The sequence below is a fragment of the Lepidochelys kempii genome, chromosome 2, assembly GCF_965140265.1.
Source record: "Lepidochelys kempii isolate rLepKem1 chromosome 2, rLepKem1.hap2, whole genome shotgun sequence".
Taxonomy (NCBI): Eukaryota; Metazoa; Chordata; order Testudines; family Cheloniidae; genus Lepidochelys; species Lepidochelys kempii.
In genome coordinates, this window is record NC_133257.1 from 159,600,965 (window position 1) to 159,615,789 (window position 14,825).

A 14,825-nucleotide genomic window follows, 5' to 3' on the forward strand; every position below is an offset into this window, starting at 1 on the left:
TTTGTACCTTGGGGAAGTTTTAACCTAAGCTGGTAAAAATAAGCTTCGGGGGTTTTTCATGCAGATCCCTACATCTGTACCCTCGAGTTCAGAGTGGGGAAGGAACCTTGACATGTCGTTAGAGGTGGGATTAACTTGAAATCATTTTGAGATCAATTTGAAATTTTTTGAACCAGAAGCACAGATTTTAAAAAAGGATATTTTTTTCCCTTTGGGCTGTGGGAAAGCAGGTTTTAAGCTGAAAGCAGTTAGAGGGTTTTTTTGTCTCTGCTTGGGGGCCAGAGCAGAGACAAAAGGTGAGCTGGAGTTTTCTCTACCTAAAGGCAGGGTAGTTAACCTCCTGCAGGGAAATTCACAAGTCTTCACAGACCTGAAGTAGTTTGTTTGTTTTTTTTTTTGAAGCAAGAGCAACTAGAGGGATTTTCTGTCTATTTGCCTGGAGACAAAGGTTGTTAGTTTTTTTTTTTAAATGGATTTTTCTGTAGGCTGACAATCACTATCAGAGAACATAGGAATCCGGTTACAGCACAACCTATATATTTTTTTTGACAAGTCAAGTTTTTTGTTTGTTTGATTTCTAACTCTCGGGTGTAAAGTTAGTTAAAAACGGAGAGGCTAACATGACAGAAACCAAGGCACAACACAAATTGGAATTAACCAGACTGGAGGCAGCGAAAGAGGCAGAAAAAGCCCTAGAGGCTGCCTACAGGAGAGCTATGAAGGCAAGGGGGAAAAAACTGGAGGAGAAGGAAAAAGAGAGGAAGCATTCACTGGTGATGGAGAAGATAAGGGCTGAGCGGAATCGACTGGATAACCCTAATAATCCTTCCCCAACAATCCACAAATGGGAGTGACTATGTCCACAGTACGATGAATCCAGTGATATTGCTGAATATTTTCTCACCTTTGAGAGACTGTGCACTCTCCATAAAATTCCTGAAGCTTACAAGATGACCACATTGGTCGCAAAATTGACTGGAAGAGCTCTGGACATATTCAATAAGATGCCTATTGATGAGGCTTCTGACTATAATAAGTTGAAGGATTTGGTTTTAAAGCAATTTCAAATTACATCTGAAACGTACAGAGTAAAATTTCGAACCCTTAAGAGAGCCTGGACTAAGTAATGTGGCTTATCTGAACCAGATGAAGGATCTGTTCGATAAATGGGTCCAAGGAAGGGGTGTCACTAGCTTTAATGGAATGTGAGATTTGATAGCTCAGGAGCAATTCCTGAATATGTCCAAGGAGGAAATAAAATAGTGTTTATGGGATAAGAAAATGGACTCAGAAGAAAATCTTGCTTCTTATGCTGATCAATACGAGCAGTCCCAGACCACCAGAGAAATGGGGCAAGCCGGAACAAAACGGGTGGAGGGAGGAAAGAGGAACAACCCTGGTCACAGTTGGAGCGGATACCAGAACAGACACCCTCAAACCACACCCTAGTACCGGGGGCAGCCCAAGGCCCCAACTACACACCACGGAACACTCCAGACATCTTATTGTCTTGCCACACCATTCTCCAGCAACCCACCTCACCCCAGTGACCCATCAGCTGGATGATGTTTTAAATGTAACGAGCTGGGGCACGTAAAGGCCAACTGTCCCAAGAACCCCAACAGATTATAGTCCATTGCACCGGAATCACACCAGAGGTCCTCAGGCCCAGATACCTCCCAGATACCCTTGGAGCAGAGGGAAACTGAGTGTGGGTGGGAAGAAGGTCACCACGTGGAGGGACACCGGAGCGCAAGTGTCAGCTACCCATGCTTCCTTAGTGGACCCAAATTTAATAGACCCAGAGATCCAAGTGACGATTCAACCCTTCAAGTCAAACTCTTTCAATTTGCCTACAGCCAAGTTGCCTGTCCAGTACAAGGGCTGGTCAGGAATGTGGACTTTTGCAGTCTATGATGATTATCCCATCCCTATGCTGTTGGGGGAAGACTTGGCCAATCATGTGAAACTAGCCAAAAGGGTGGGAATGGTCACCCAAAGCCAGGCTAAACAAGCCGTCACGCCTAGCTCTGTTCCGGAAACTTCTACCAGTTCCCGGTCACAGGTGATGGAACCGGACCCCATGCCAGCGTCTGTAACAGCAGTAGTGGATCCAGTCCCAGAGACCCAGACAGAGCCAGTCCCAGAACCGGAACCAGCGGAACAACAAGCACCAGACCCACTGCCAGCACTGAATCTAGTACTTGCAACCCCAACACCAGAGGGCCCCACCAAACCTGAACCAGCAGCAGATGATAACCCTACAATATTGTTAGTCTTTATACACTTGGTAGTATATTTAGAGGTGCATGTGTCTTATTAACTCTGTTTTCTCCTAGAGCTCCAGAAAGAAATCACAGCCAGCGTTTCACCCTATCTGTGATTTGGGGGGGGGGGGGGGCGTGTCATCAATATAAAGGGAAGGGTAAACACCTTTAAAATCCCTCCTGGCCAGAGGAAAAAACCCTTTCATCTGTAAAGGGTTAAGAAGCTAAAGGTAAGCTTGCTGGCATCTGACCAAAATGACCAATGAAGAGACGAGATACTTTAAAAGCTGGAGGGGGAGAGCGGAACAAAGGGATCTCTCTGTCTGTGTGTTGCCTTTGCCGGGACCAGAGCAGGAATGCAGGTCAGAACTCCTGTAAAGGGTTAATAAGCAATCTAGTTAGATATGCGTTAGATTGTGTTTTGTTTAAATGGCTGATAAATAAGCTGTGCTGAATGGAATGTATAGACCTGTTTTTGTGTCTTTTTGTAACTTAAGGTTTTGCCTGGAGGGATTCTCTGTTTTGAATCTGATTACCCTGTAAGGTATTTACCATCCTGATTTCACAGAGGTGATTTTTTTACTTTTTCTTTCATTAAAAATCTTCTTCTAAGAACCCGATTGCTTTTTTCATTGTTCTTAAGATCCAAGGGTTTGGGACTGTGTTCACCTATGCAAATTGGTGAGGATTTTTATCAAGCCTTCCCCAGGTAAGGGAGTTTAGGGCTTGCGGGGATTTTGGGGGGAAAGACTTTTCCAAGTGGGCTCTTTCCCTGTTATATTTGTTAGATGCTTGGTGGTGGCAGCAGTAAAGTCCAGGGACAAAAGGTAAAATAGTTTGTACCTTGGGGAAGTTTTAACCTAAGCTGGTAAAAATAAGCTTAGGGGGTTTTTCATGCAGGTCCCCATATCTGTACCCTCAAGTTCAAAGTGGGGAAGAAACCTTGACAGCACCAAATGAATTTACCCAGCTGTTACCTCTTCACATGCATCCTCCCATCCCCTGCCCAGCTTTCTAGCCCCTTGGCTGTCTCCACATATAGTGTTTTATGGCATACATTCTGTGGCTTAAAATGATCTAAGGCCTTAAAACCAATCTAGAGCATGAAATAGCTGGAAGGTACTTGAGATGATATAAGGGACAGATTTCCAAAGGTATTTGGGCACCTACGATGCAAAAAGATGCTTAGTGTTTTGTTTTTTAAAAAACAGCACATTGGTGCCTAACTCCCATTGATTTCAATAGGAGTAAGGCACACAGGTGCTTTTGAAAATCCCACTTGACAACTAAATACCTTTAAAATACAGCCTTAAGTTCTTAAATCAGTTTAAACTGACAAATTAAGGAAGTGAAGTGGTCTGCACAAGGGATGAAACCACCTGCAGAATGGTATATGCAAATACAAACATGGAAATGGTTAAACAGCCTAGAATACTAAACGGATAGTGGTTCCTCCAAGGTCAATTGGTGCCTGCCATGGCAGTTAGTGTGCAGGTTACTAGTAATGTCAACAGGAAGAGTTGGCCTTTGCTAACTAGAATGTGTTAAGTTTCATAAACTGTGGACTTTTCCTTTTCTCAAATCATACCAAACTAAACCATCTAGCACTTCAGTGAAAGGACACCAATATATGACAGTTGGAAAACTGGGCTGACATGCATTGTATATAGGGGCTGAGTTAGTTTCATATTTTCCTTTAACTTTGTTATGTTCCGACATTTGTGTGTTTAACTGTGCAACCTACATTAATATAGCTTCTTGCATTGGTAAAAATTAGGACACAAGTTGCCTTGCAAAAATTCTGGAAGCCCCTGATTGTTTGATAAATAATTTGGTTAAATTTAGGACACTTGATTTAACCTCCTGAAACGTCTATAATCAAGAATAAAAAGAAGAAGCCACAATTCATGGTGAAGTATTTGTTTCCCTAACCACTTCACTAAGAGTCTCTGCTTCCACGTATCTCAGAGTTGGACGGTCTTAGAATGCTGACCCCTTTCTAAACTGTTTGATTCACTTATTCTCCTTTATACATCAGAACTCCCCATATAAATTTCTGTGGGGTGCAGTGAGGGAGAAGGGTGGGGCACGTTAGAGGAACTTTCGGTTGTTGGACTTTAGAATTTGAGATGAAGGACGCTGCCCAAGATACTCTGAGGTGGGTGGTTTTACTCATTGTTTTATGCTTATGAATCCTGCTTGTGGCATTTTCCCAAGTTAATGCTGGGTTATTCCCCCCCCCCTTTTTTTTTTTTAAACAGTTTCTTTCCCACACTCGGACTCTGTGCTTGCGAAAGGGGAAGTATTACCTTTTAGAGACACCTAGGGGTGTTGTGTAACTAGGCCCGGTTACTAGGTGGGGGCTCCAGCTGGTTCTGTATTGTATTGTTGCAAAGGAACCCCAAGATATTGAACCTGACTCCTGTTGCTGCCAGCTCCACCTGGCAGAAGGGTTACATATACATAGAAATAGTTTAGCATGTCTTTTCATCTGGGTGTAGGAAACAGTGCAAGGATTGCTGTAGTATATTTTGAAACCTGCTAACAAGTTTTCTCCTATTTTCAGGCTGTTCCTGAGAAAGATAAATCCCCTTTATTTGAGTTAGTGTTTTGTGTGTGCGCCTCTTTAACAGTTTAATTCTAGATAAAGCAACTACTCCATTCGGGGTAAGTTACTTATTGGGAATCTCTCTAGTAACTGGGTTGGAGCACTCCACCTCACTGATGGATCTGACGTGGGTCAGAGGAGCATCTGTGAAGGAGGTACTGTGACGAGAGGGTGAGGTGATTTGGAAACTCCTTTGCCATAATCTCCAGTGTTCAGGCTCAGTCCCAGGATCTCACAAGCAGTTCTGTTGTCCTTCAAGGGTAATTGTGTTGTAACCTTATACCCAAGCCCAAAGTGTTCTAAGGACCCAGTAGGCCAGGCCTTGCTGGTGGTAATCTTGCTAGGTAGATCAGGAGGAAGGACATCCCCTGGAGTTACTAGTGCCCCACCCCTTCCCATAGGCAGGGGACTACAGCCAGCCTGTTCCTCTGGGTAACGCCAGGGGCAGTGAGAGACCAGTTGCTTCTTGTTCCACCGAGATAGCTTAGGGTAGGGCTAGGGTCCCATTTTACAATACTCTGCCTCTATCTCTGTTACTCATGCAGACTGTAGCGTCCCTTGTAGCAGTAAAGAGACAGGACTCAGCTGCAATGATTATGAAGAAGATTCTTTATCCAGGCTGCGAGGCAGTGTTCGAAGCTTGTAGCTCTCCTGAGTGCTCTGGTAGTTAGACAAGCGAAACAAACCCTATGGTCACTCCCTTCTTTATTAACATCGCCCCTAAGGCCTGGACTGACCTGGACTAAAGAATCCTGGAACGGACGGCTGACAACACTATACAGATGGAAATGCTGCTTTTCTCCTGATTTTTGTTCTCCCTTCTTGAGGAATATCTCTGCACCCTCAGCAGCTTACACTTCATTCTGAAAGCTCAGTTTATTTTCATTAGCAATTATCCATCACTTAATTAGTGGCTGGAGCTCAGCATGGAACATAGAACGGTCTCCATCACTGATTCAGGCACTGCCTCCCTGAAGTTTTTTTCCCCTGGCACTAATTGTACTATCAATACGAGCTTAGTTAGTAACTATCATATATATGGTCAGTATTTCTCTCTAATTTTTATTACCTCATTTTAAAGCACTATTTGTCGTTTGCCCGATAGACTAATGTCAGAAGTATTTATTTTTGTCATTCAGAATTCACACTCCACTCCGAAAGTGTTGCGGATGCATCACTTATTGTCTGTGGAGGTCAAATACAACCTATAAATAATCCACAAAAGCAAATGCTATCTCTTTCCACACTTTGCACCTTCTCAAGCTGCCACTTGGATGTGCAACTGAGAATTCCCACTTGGCTGTATTACAATTGTGGCTGTTTACCTGAATAAAGCAAACACAAATGGCTGAGCTGCAATAAAGGTACTAGCGCTGATTCTGATCTCCGTTGCAGTGGTGTAAATCCCAAAGTTATTCCAATTAATTCCATAGACCTATTCTATTTACACAAGTTTTAATGAGATCAGAATCCATTCCACTGGACCCAGCAGCCACCAACTGTTAGACCTGTAATCCTTTGTGTTTTCCAAGTACCTGAATATACAGTTACCTAGCTAGGGTAACATTACTGACTAATGAGTGTGCTATTCTGTAGAATTGCACAAATACAAGCTGATAGAAGTAACTTTCCAAGTACTAACATGAGGCATTACTTAATCTGCAATGCTATATATTGGCATTCATTACTGCTTAGCTAGGAATGTCATTAGAGCCAGTTTAGAAGTACTGAAGGCAGAATGTAATACTGGAGATGGACTGACAACCATAAATAATTCATGGGCAGTCAATGGCATTGTTAAAAATCAGACTACCCTTCTGAAAGTATCAGACTATTCTTCTGAGACTATCAATTGAACTGCTGTACCTCGAGACAAAGAGACTTTCACAGCAGATATAAAATATAAAAAAAAACTAATGAAATTTACATCCATGCTGCACACGTCCATGTCTATATGCACAAGCCATCAATTATATATAATGCAAAGGGTATAAAGTGCCTAGCCTTGAGAAGAAAGAATACTGTGAACATCAATAGGTTTCAGGGTGTAATCAATCCCAGAATCATCATAATTTCATTTGCAAGACTGGATCAGTTAGTTACATAAATATTTATACAACAAGGATCTAAAACAATCTTAAATTTTATTTATTTATTTAGATTTTAAATGCAAAAAAAAAAAAGAAAAGAAAAAGATGACTAACTTCAGCTCTGGATGCTTTGACAATTATTTGGAATAATAGTTTACACAGAAATAATCACCAGGCAGCATACTGGAACTTTCACCCAACAGTGCATTCATTTACCCAGCCAGGAGGTCTAAGCAGGGGTGGCCAACCTGAGCCTGAGAAGGAGCCAGAATTTGCCAATGTACATTGCCAAAGAGCCACAGTAATATGTCAGCAGCCCCCCATCAGCTCCCACCCCCCACCCAGCTCCCAGCGCCTTGCCTCCCACCCACTGGCAGCCCTGCAAATCAGCACCTCCCCCTTCCTCCCCATCACCTGTTTCATGGCATGCAGGAGGCTCTGGGGAGGAGGCGGAGGAGCGAGGGCATGGCAGGCTCAGGGGAGGGGGCGGGAAGGGGTGGAGTGGGGGCAAGGGCCTGTGGCAGAGCCAGGGGCTGAGCAGTGAGCTCCCCCAGGCCCACTGGAAAGTTGGCGCCTGTAGCTCCAGCCCCGGAGTCGGTGCCTGCACAAGGAGCCGCATATTAACTCTGAAGAGCCGCATGTGGCTCCAGAGCCACAGGTTGGCCACCCCTGATCTGAGCAGCTTCCCATCCACAAGTCCTATACCTCCACCCATCTCTGCAAGCCCTAGCAAACAGATGGCCTTTGCTGCATGTCCTGAAAGTCAGCAGATTCTGACTACTTAAAACCACCACCTTACATTCTATCTGCAAACAAAGAGGCCGTGAATGTAGATTCTGGAGCACTAGAGTCACACTTGGTAAGCCTACCACCTTCACTTTCCAAGCAGTTGTTAGGCATAGCCCCATGTACGACATATTGTAATAGTCTAACGTGGAGGTTACAAAGGTATGGATAATGCATCTCTTTGTTCACATCCGAGAGCAAAGATCACACCCTCTCAGCTAGATCTGAATGGAGGAAAACATCCTGGTCATTACTGTAATATGAATGTCTAAATCAGCTGCTGATTTAAAGCTACCCCATAGCTAGAAACTTGAGCAACCAGTGGTGGATGAACCCCCGCAATCAAAGGGGCCAATCTTCTCTTTGCCATCACTTCCAGCTGCTTCCCCCAACCCACCATCCTCACCACAGTCTTAGTAGGACTGACCTTTGGCCAGCTAGCTCTCATGCATACCTCAATCTCTACTATACATTGGCTAAGACACTTGACCACATTATTGAGTCAGACAAGTTGGAGCCATAAAGCTGAGGGTCACCTACATGCTGGAAATCATCTTATACATCCTCATTAGCCTTTCTCCTGGTCCCATAAACACACTGAATGAGGGATGGCAAGACAGCACCCTGCAGCACACCATATCTGAGAGCTCTTGAGGACAATTTATTCTGTTTCCTCACAGAGAGAAAAGAAAGAAGCCAAAGACAGACAACTCCAGTAACTCCTAGTAAAGTCAGCAGATGAGTCAAGAACACCTCACGATGAAGGGCAAATCTAATAAATATCAGCATCAATGCCTGATCTGTGCAAATTATCTCACCTGCAACCTTCTCCATATTCTGACTGAAAAAGAGAAGCCACAGCATAAGATTTTATAAAAATTAAAAAAATGTTGCAACTAAACAGCCTTTGCACTAGATTTCCTCCACTTGAACGCTAGCTGTTTATACTCTCAATTCATTTGTCATAGATCATCTGTTAATCAACAGTGACCTGAGAGGAGCCAAGGAAGAAGGTGGCTAGAGGTCAAGGACAAACACAGTAATTTAAATTCCTAGTAAAACCTTTAGAGAGTGGTCTTTTGGAGAAAATGCAGTCTCTCCCAGAGCCCTATGAAATACCTCTGGCTTCATTACCTTCCAAGGGCAAGCCATCAAAATAGGTATCTGGCTCCAAGAGGAAAAATGCTCCCAAGGTGAAAGCATAAAAGGTAATTACTGGTCAATGACACACTGTATTTTTCTTACATAAATGAAAGCCACTGTATTTGCCTATAAACTGGAATGATCTACGGCGTTGCTATTTTATAGCCTTCTATGGAGGAAACAACTCTACTTATTTGAAAGGATCTATACCAAAATCCTACATCTTAACCCACCAAACTATGGGGAAGCTAAATTTAAATCAGAACTTAGCTTGCTGCAGCCATCTCTTGTAAATACCCATCTTTTATTTAACCTGGCAAAATCCCTTTGGGTGTCATATTTTGATCTAATTTACACCAGCACAACTTTATTGAAATCATTGGGTTTGTACAGTTGTAGCTCAGAGAAGAATCTGGTCGATTATCTCCAATATTTTATATTAACAAATAGTTTTATTTTAAACTGTTATTTCAGGATTTGCTACTCAAAGGCCTTGGGATCCTCACTTCCTGTGCATTTATCAGCTTAATCACCAACTCAATACAGCCAGCCTGTTCTATTTGACTTCAGTGAGAGTAGAACAGGCCCCACACTAACCACCATTAAAGGGTTTGAGTCTTTCTCCTCACTCTTGGGCTAAAGATATTTTATCACTCTGCACCATTTCATTACTTTACCTATGCATACAGGCAGATGAATAAAAGATAGATAAGTACAGCAAACATACAGAAATAACAGAGAAAGTAAGCTTCTTATCCTTCATAAAACAATGCAGGAGAGAATGCATCCTACAAAGGTTATCCACCCTACCCTATTCTCTAGTGATTCCTATTTCTAATGTAGGAAAAACCACCTTCAATAGAGGCGGAAAGGTATTGAAAATCACCGATTCCTACTCTGGGGTCCATTTTCAGAAGACGACATTGTGCCAGTTTTTTCTACCTGCACATGCTTGTTAGGAATTGAACTGTGAACAGCAAACATTTTCCCTTTTCACACAAGATTTTTTTTTATTTTATTTTTTTTTTATAGTTTCCTATATTGTTCTGATTGGCCCAGGCAATCAGGAAAAGGGAAGAGGAAATGCTTAATAGTCACATTGAATGGTATTCAGGAAATAAATATTGCTGTTGTGACTTTGTTTTGATTAAACATCGTTTTAAAGTAATCTCTTTGGACCATCACAAGAGACACACACACACACACACACAAAAATATGATTTCTTTTGGAATCATCTTAGACCACATCATCCAGGGTCTACAGCACCTTATATAAGATTTTAATTTTTCATAGATTCCTAAGGAGATATTTTTTGAGCTGACATAGATTTTCTTCCCTTTCCTTCTGGATACTGTATACCACTAAGGTAAACATAATATAGCTTCTTCAAAGAGAATAATAGTATAATGGAGATGGGCAAGTCAAGAGGGAAGAAAAATTAGAAAATAGTGGTACTATTATCTGGAAAATGTTTAATAAAACTATATGTGTCCTTTTTAGAGACAGGGCAGTATAAAGAGCTCATCACCTTAACACAGCATGACTTATTACAGTTAAGACTATAGTAGCTGGTCTTTACAATAAAGCCTGCTTTCTAAGAGTGATGCCAAAATGTTAAACACACAAAAGATATTTTATGGGACACTTAATGGCTACAAAGGAGGATATTTCTTGTATGTGAATGATATAGTACTTCCCCCAAAAAGGCACAGTATTTTATCCTGCCATCCAAGCACAATCACTGGCTGCGACTGCACCATGGACAGCGCTAGGGATGTTCTGAATAAACATTTTGTGACCTTGGACAGAAGGCATCACAGACACTAACAGAAGTTTAGGGTGGGATTTTCAAAGAGGCATAAAGGTGTTATTCACTCAACTCCCATTGATAGGCAATGGAAACTGATCATCTCCTGTCCGTAGACCCTTTGAATATTGTAGCTTTGGGCTTCTAGTCATCCTTCAGACTGGAAACAAACAATTTTGGGAAAAATAAAATAAAAAGCCAACCTAAATCTTAATATGGAAACACAATTGCCATACTGGATCAGACCAGTGGTCTATTCAGGCCACTAACCTGTCTCTGCCAAAGGCCAGTACCAGATGCTTCATAGATAGGTGCCAGAAACCCTACAGTAGGCAGTTAACCTGCCCCATGTTCATTTCCTCCTTATCTCTCAATAGTTTGAGGCTAACATAAGTCATGAAGCAATTCACTCATTCCTGAATCAGACCCATTTTAAAAGGTCACATAAGGACCCCCTTTCCCCCGTTCCTTCCATACTCCTTCCCACACCACAATTTAAACATGGCCACATTTCCCACCTTTACCAAGCCATCCCTCCAAATGACGACTAGCCCATTCTCTCTCCGCACTCCTGTCATCTTTCCTCACTGCAACCACCTAGCCTTTGACAATCCTGCTGCCAGAGCTGATGGGACAGGTAACATTCTTTCTGGGCCTCACTAATTTAAGAGAAAAGGAGAGGCTTGTTTAGTGGCCACAAACATAGGACACAACAATGCCTTTAAGACATAGCTGCCTGTTGGAGACAGTTTGGGAGGACACCACCCCAAGAGGAATCTTACCACAGGAAATTTCTTCCTGGTCCTGAGCAACTTGTGGTGCTGCAGAACCATGTCCGCTGCTAACACCCTCCCAGGCAACACACCACACTTCCAGGCTGTAATCAGTTACTTGCCAACTCTCTCCAGGCTCTCTGACTCTGTAGGTCTCAATCATTTCTTTTCCCCCTTAATGCAGGGGTGCATACCCACTATCTCCAGGTGAAGCTGTAGGAGAACCTAGATCCACCTTCCACTGCAGGTTCCAGCACAAGAACCCTAACCATTCAATGGCTGCCGACTCCATTCAACATCCTTGCTTTACTTTTCCCTGAACCACTTCGTACATGGCCTGTCTCCTAAGATTTTTCTACAGCTTCTCCCAGGCTGAATGCTTCCCAGCCCTCTTAAGCCCCCTCCCCGGCCCATCAAGGAGAGATTTCCACAGCACTTCCTGCTCCCCACAGATCTCTCTCCATCCTAAACTTAGGTTATTATACAAGCCTCTTACAGTCACCTAGATCGCTTTTGGTCATATGATCTGTGGACTTAGTCCCTTCTTAGGGAACTACATTTCCCAGGATTCCTTTACCTTAAAGGGCTAAGTCCCAGTTACAGCATGGCTGCTAGCACCTACTCTTAAAAGGTCCAAGAGGCACTTGGATGAAGATAAATAAGACCATATTATAAAGGCTGGTGAAAGGGCTGGGGGGATGATGAGCCCTAAAGAGTGTACACAGTACCCAAACTTTTGGATGCTTCTCAAATTGGAGGATGCATGGACATGCCCCTTTCAGGCCACCGTGCTGCAACTTGAGACACCAGCAATAAGGTTTTTCAAACTCTCTGACAATTAGGTTTTGAGTTATTTAGAAGTACATAGATTGGATTCCTATTCTCAAGCTTGAAAAGATAGCCTGAGACCTCAAAACCCTTTAACCTTCTCAGTCTCACAAAAAGAGATTTTAAAAGAGTATCACTCTAAGGTCAGTGTTACACCGCCGGTCAATTGTGGTTAATTTAGAATTTACTCCAGCAAAACAGCTATTCAAGCCTGGGAAATAAAACCTAGCAGAGGCCAGCTGGCCCAAGAGGCACAGAAGTAGTGCTGGCACCTGATAAATAGAAGACCAATTGGAAAGCAGGCTTCAAATCTTAGGTCTTGTGAAAATGAGGGCAACAGAACTTCCAAGAGGGAAGCACTACAGTGGTCTTGTTGCTCAGTATCCCCGTGGCAACTGATGTTTCCAATGGAATTCGCAGCAGCTCTGTAGGGAGCTCTTCACCTGCCCTTTTTCTTATAAGCTTAGCTTTTGAATAGGACAGTGGCTGCTTCTTACATGCAGAAAAAAGAAAATGGACCTCAGAGTGGATTCTTTATTTGTAGGATGAGCTTTCTTCAGACACATATATGGACACCCAGACACACATGTGCTACAAAAGCACTATCAGAAAAATAATCAATTGTAAATAATTTGACTTTCAAATTTGAAATCAGTTTCATCCACTAAGATATTACACTGTGCATCAACCTCAAGTTTAATGATGCAGAACACTCATCTGTGTCACTGAAGTGTGGTATTAATGAGTTTGTAAAGAAAAAACAGTGGCTTTTAAAGGCTCTTGAAATACAGTCCTGTAAGCATACTTCTAAAGCTATTAAAGGGGTTTCAGCTCATGCTCTAAGAAACAAAAAATAGTTTGCCATGAGAGACTAGGTAACTAGGCCAGAAAAAAAAATAGAGAGAGTAAATCAAGGAAGCATCTGTGAATAAAACAAATAATGGTTTAAAATGCATTAGTAAAACAGTTTAAGTTTCTAGTTATGAACAATACTAATAAATGTTAGGGGTGAAATACATAGCTGTTAACAAAGGCATGCACTGCAATGACAGAGTACTGGCTTATGTTACGAATTTGGTGGTCTTGTTCAATATGAGCCTTGAATAAGAATGGGAGAGAAATAAACCTCATTCCAACTCTCTGTTCTTAGCTTGCTTATATTTTCCGAATGAAAAAGGCATAGACAGACTAGTACTAGGTCTTTTATTGCCACAGAAGTTGCAGTGTACTTCAAGAACTTTCACCAGAGGTGAAAGTAAACCAGTCCCCTCCGGTCCAGCATACCAGCAAGAGCCGTACCAGCAGGGGGCAGCTTCCCCAGGCCGGCAACTTAAAGGGCCTGGAGCTCCCGACAGTGGCCGGAGCCCCGCGCCCTTTAAATCGCCACCAGAGCCCCGCTGCTGGAGCCCCAGGGTAGTGGCAGCGGCTGGGAGCCCCAGGGCTCCAGCAGTGATTTAAAGGGCCCGGGGCTCCATTGTGGTAGTGGTGGCTGGAGCCCCACGCCCTTTAAATCGCCTTTTGAGCCCCAGGGCTCCCATCCACCGCCGCAGCTACCACTTCCATGGGGCTCCGGCGGTGATTTAAAGGGCCTGGGCCTCCCATCCCCCCTACTGTAGCCCCGGCCCTTTAAATCGCCACCGGAACTCCAGGGATTTAAAAGGCCCCGCATCTTCTGGTTGAGGCCCCGCCCCCCTGCTCAGGACTCTGGTGTACCGGTAAGTCCTTTAAGTTACTTTCTCTTTCTTTTAGGTATTTTAAATAAACCATGATTTGCCAGTCACAATTGCTCCACGTTTTGACAGAAGTTTTGTCTTTCCCTGGAGCCTGGATTTGTTGTTCTGACATTCAACTTTGTTTCTGCTTCTACTTTTTCCAGCTTTACTTTAAAATTGGTTCAAACATACCGTAACAATGATCCGTTTGTGGTAAGTAACAGATAAGACAGATACACTTTTATGTCCTTCAATAGAAGAGTCACTGCTTATAACAAATTAGACAGCTAAACAACACAGGACAAATGCTACTGGACTGACGTTCCTTGTCCAGTGTAGTTGTAGTCATGAGAGTCCCAGGATATTAGGGAGACAAGACGGATGAGGTAATATATTTTATTGCACCAATTTCTGTTACAACAATAAAAGATAGTATCTCACTCACCTCGTATCCTTTGTCCACACCTCTGAGCACTATGGCCTGAGTCTCCTTTCAGTTATGCTGTTTTTACACCTGTATGATTCCATGGACTTCCATGGCCTTACTCCTGATTTAAACTAGCATAACAGAGTAGAATCAGGATCATTGTGTTTGCAGGAGTGTTAAAGAGGGTAGAAATCAGCCCACGATCTTTAACAGTTTGTAAAGATTATAGAATAGACTCAGACAATATCAAAATTATTCACTTTTAATGGGAACATTTCCTTGCTTTCATGTTTGGAAAAAGACCCACTTAAAATCAATAATAGACTAGTACTGTAATAATTCAAGCAATATATACAGTGCACATCTGCAATGCTACAAACTTC

At 42.8% G+C, this 14,825-nt stretch overlaps 1 protein-coding gene across 12 annotated transcripts in view; it reads right to left on the minus strand.

Moving 5' to 3' along the window:
- LOC140907213 (poly(rC)-binding protein 3-like) overlaps positions 1–14,825 on the minus strand; it is a 713,049-nt gene that overhangs the window by 393,272 nt on the left and 304,952 nt on the right. The window contains exon 1 of one of the 12 annotated variants that reach the window (XM_073332621.1): positions 14,461–14,520. The exons of the other annotated variants lie outside the window; for them this stretch is intronic. The gene's annotated coding sequence lies outside the window, so the exon portion shown is untranslated. Of the gene's footprint in view, positions 1–14,460; positions 14,521–14,825 lie in introns of those variants that run through there. 12 annotated transcript variants of the gene reach the window in all.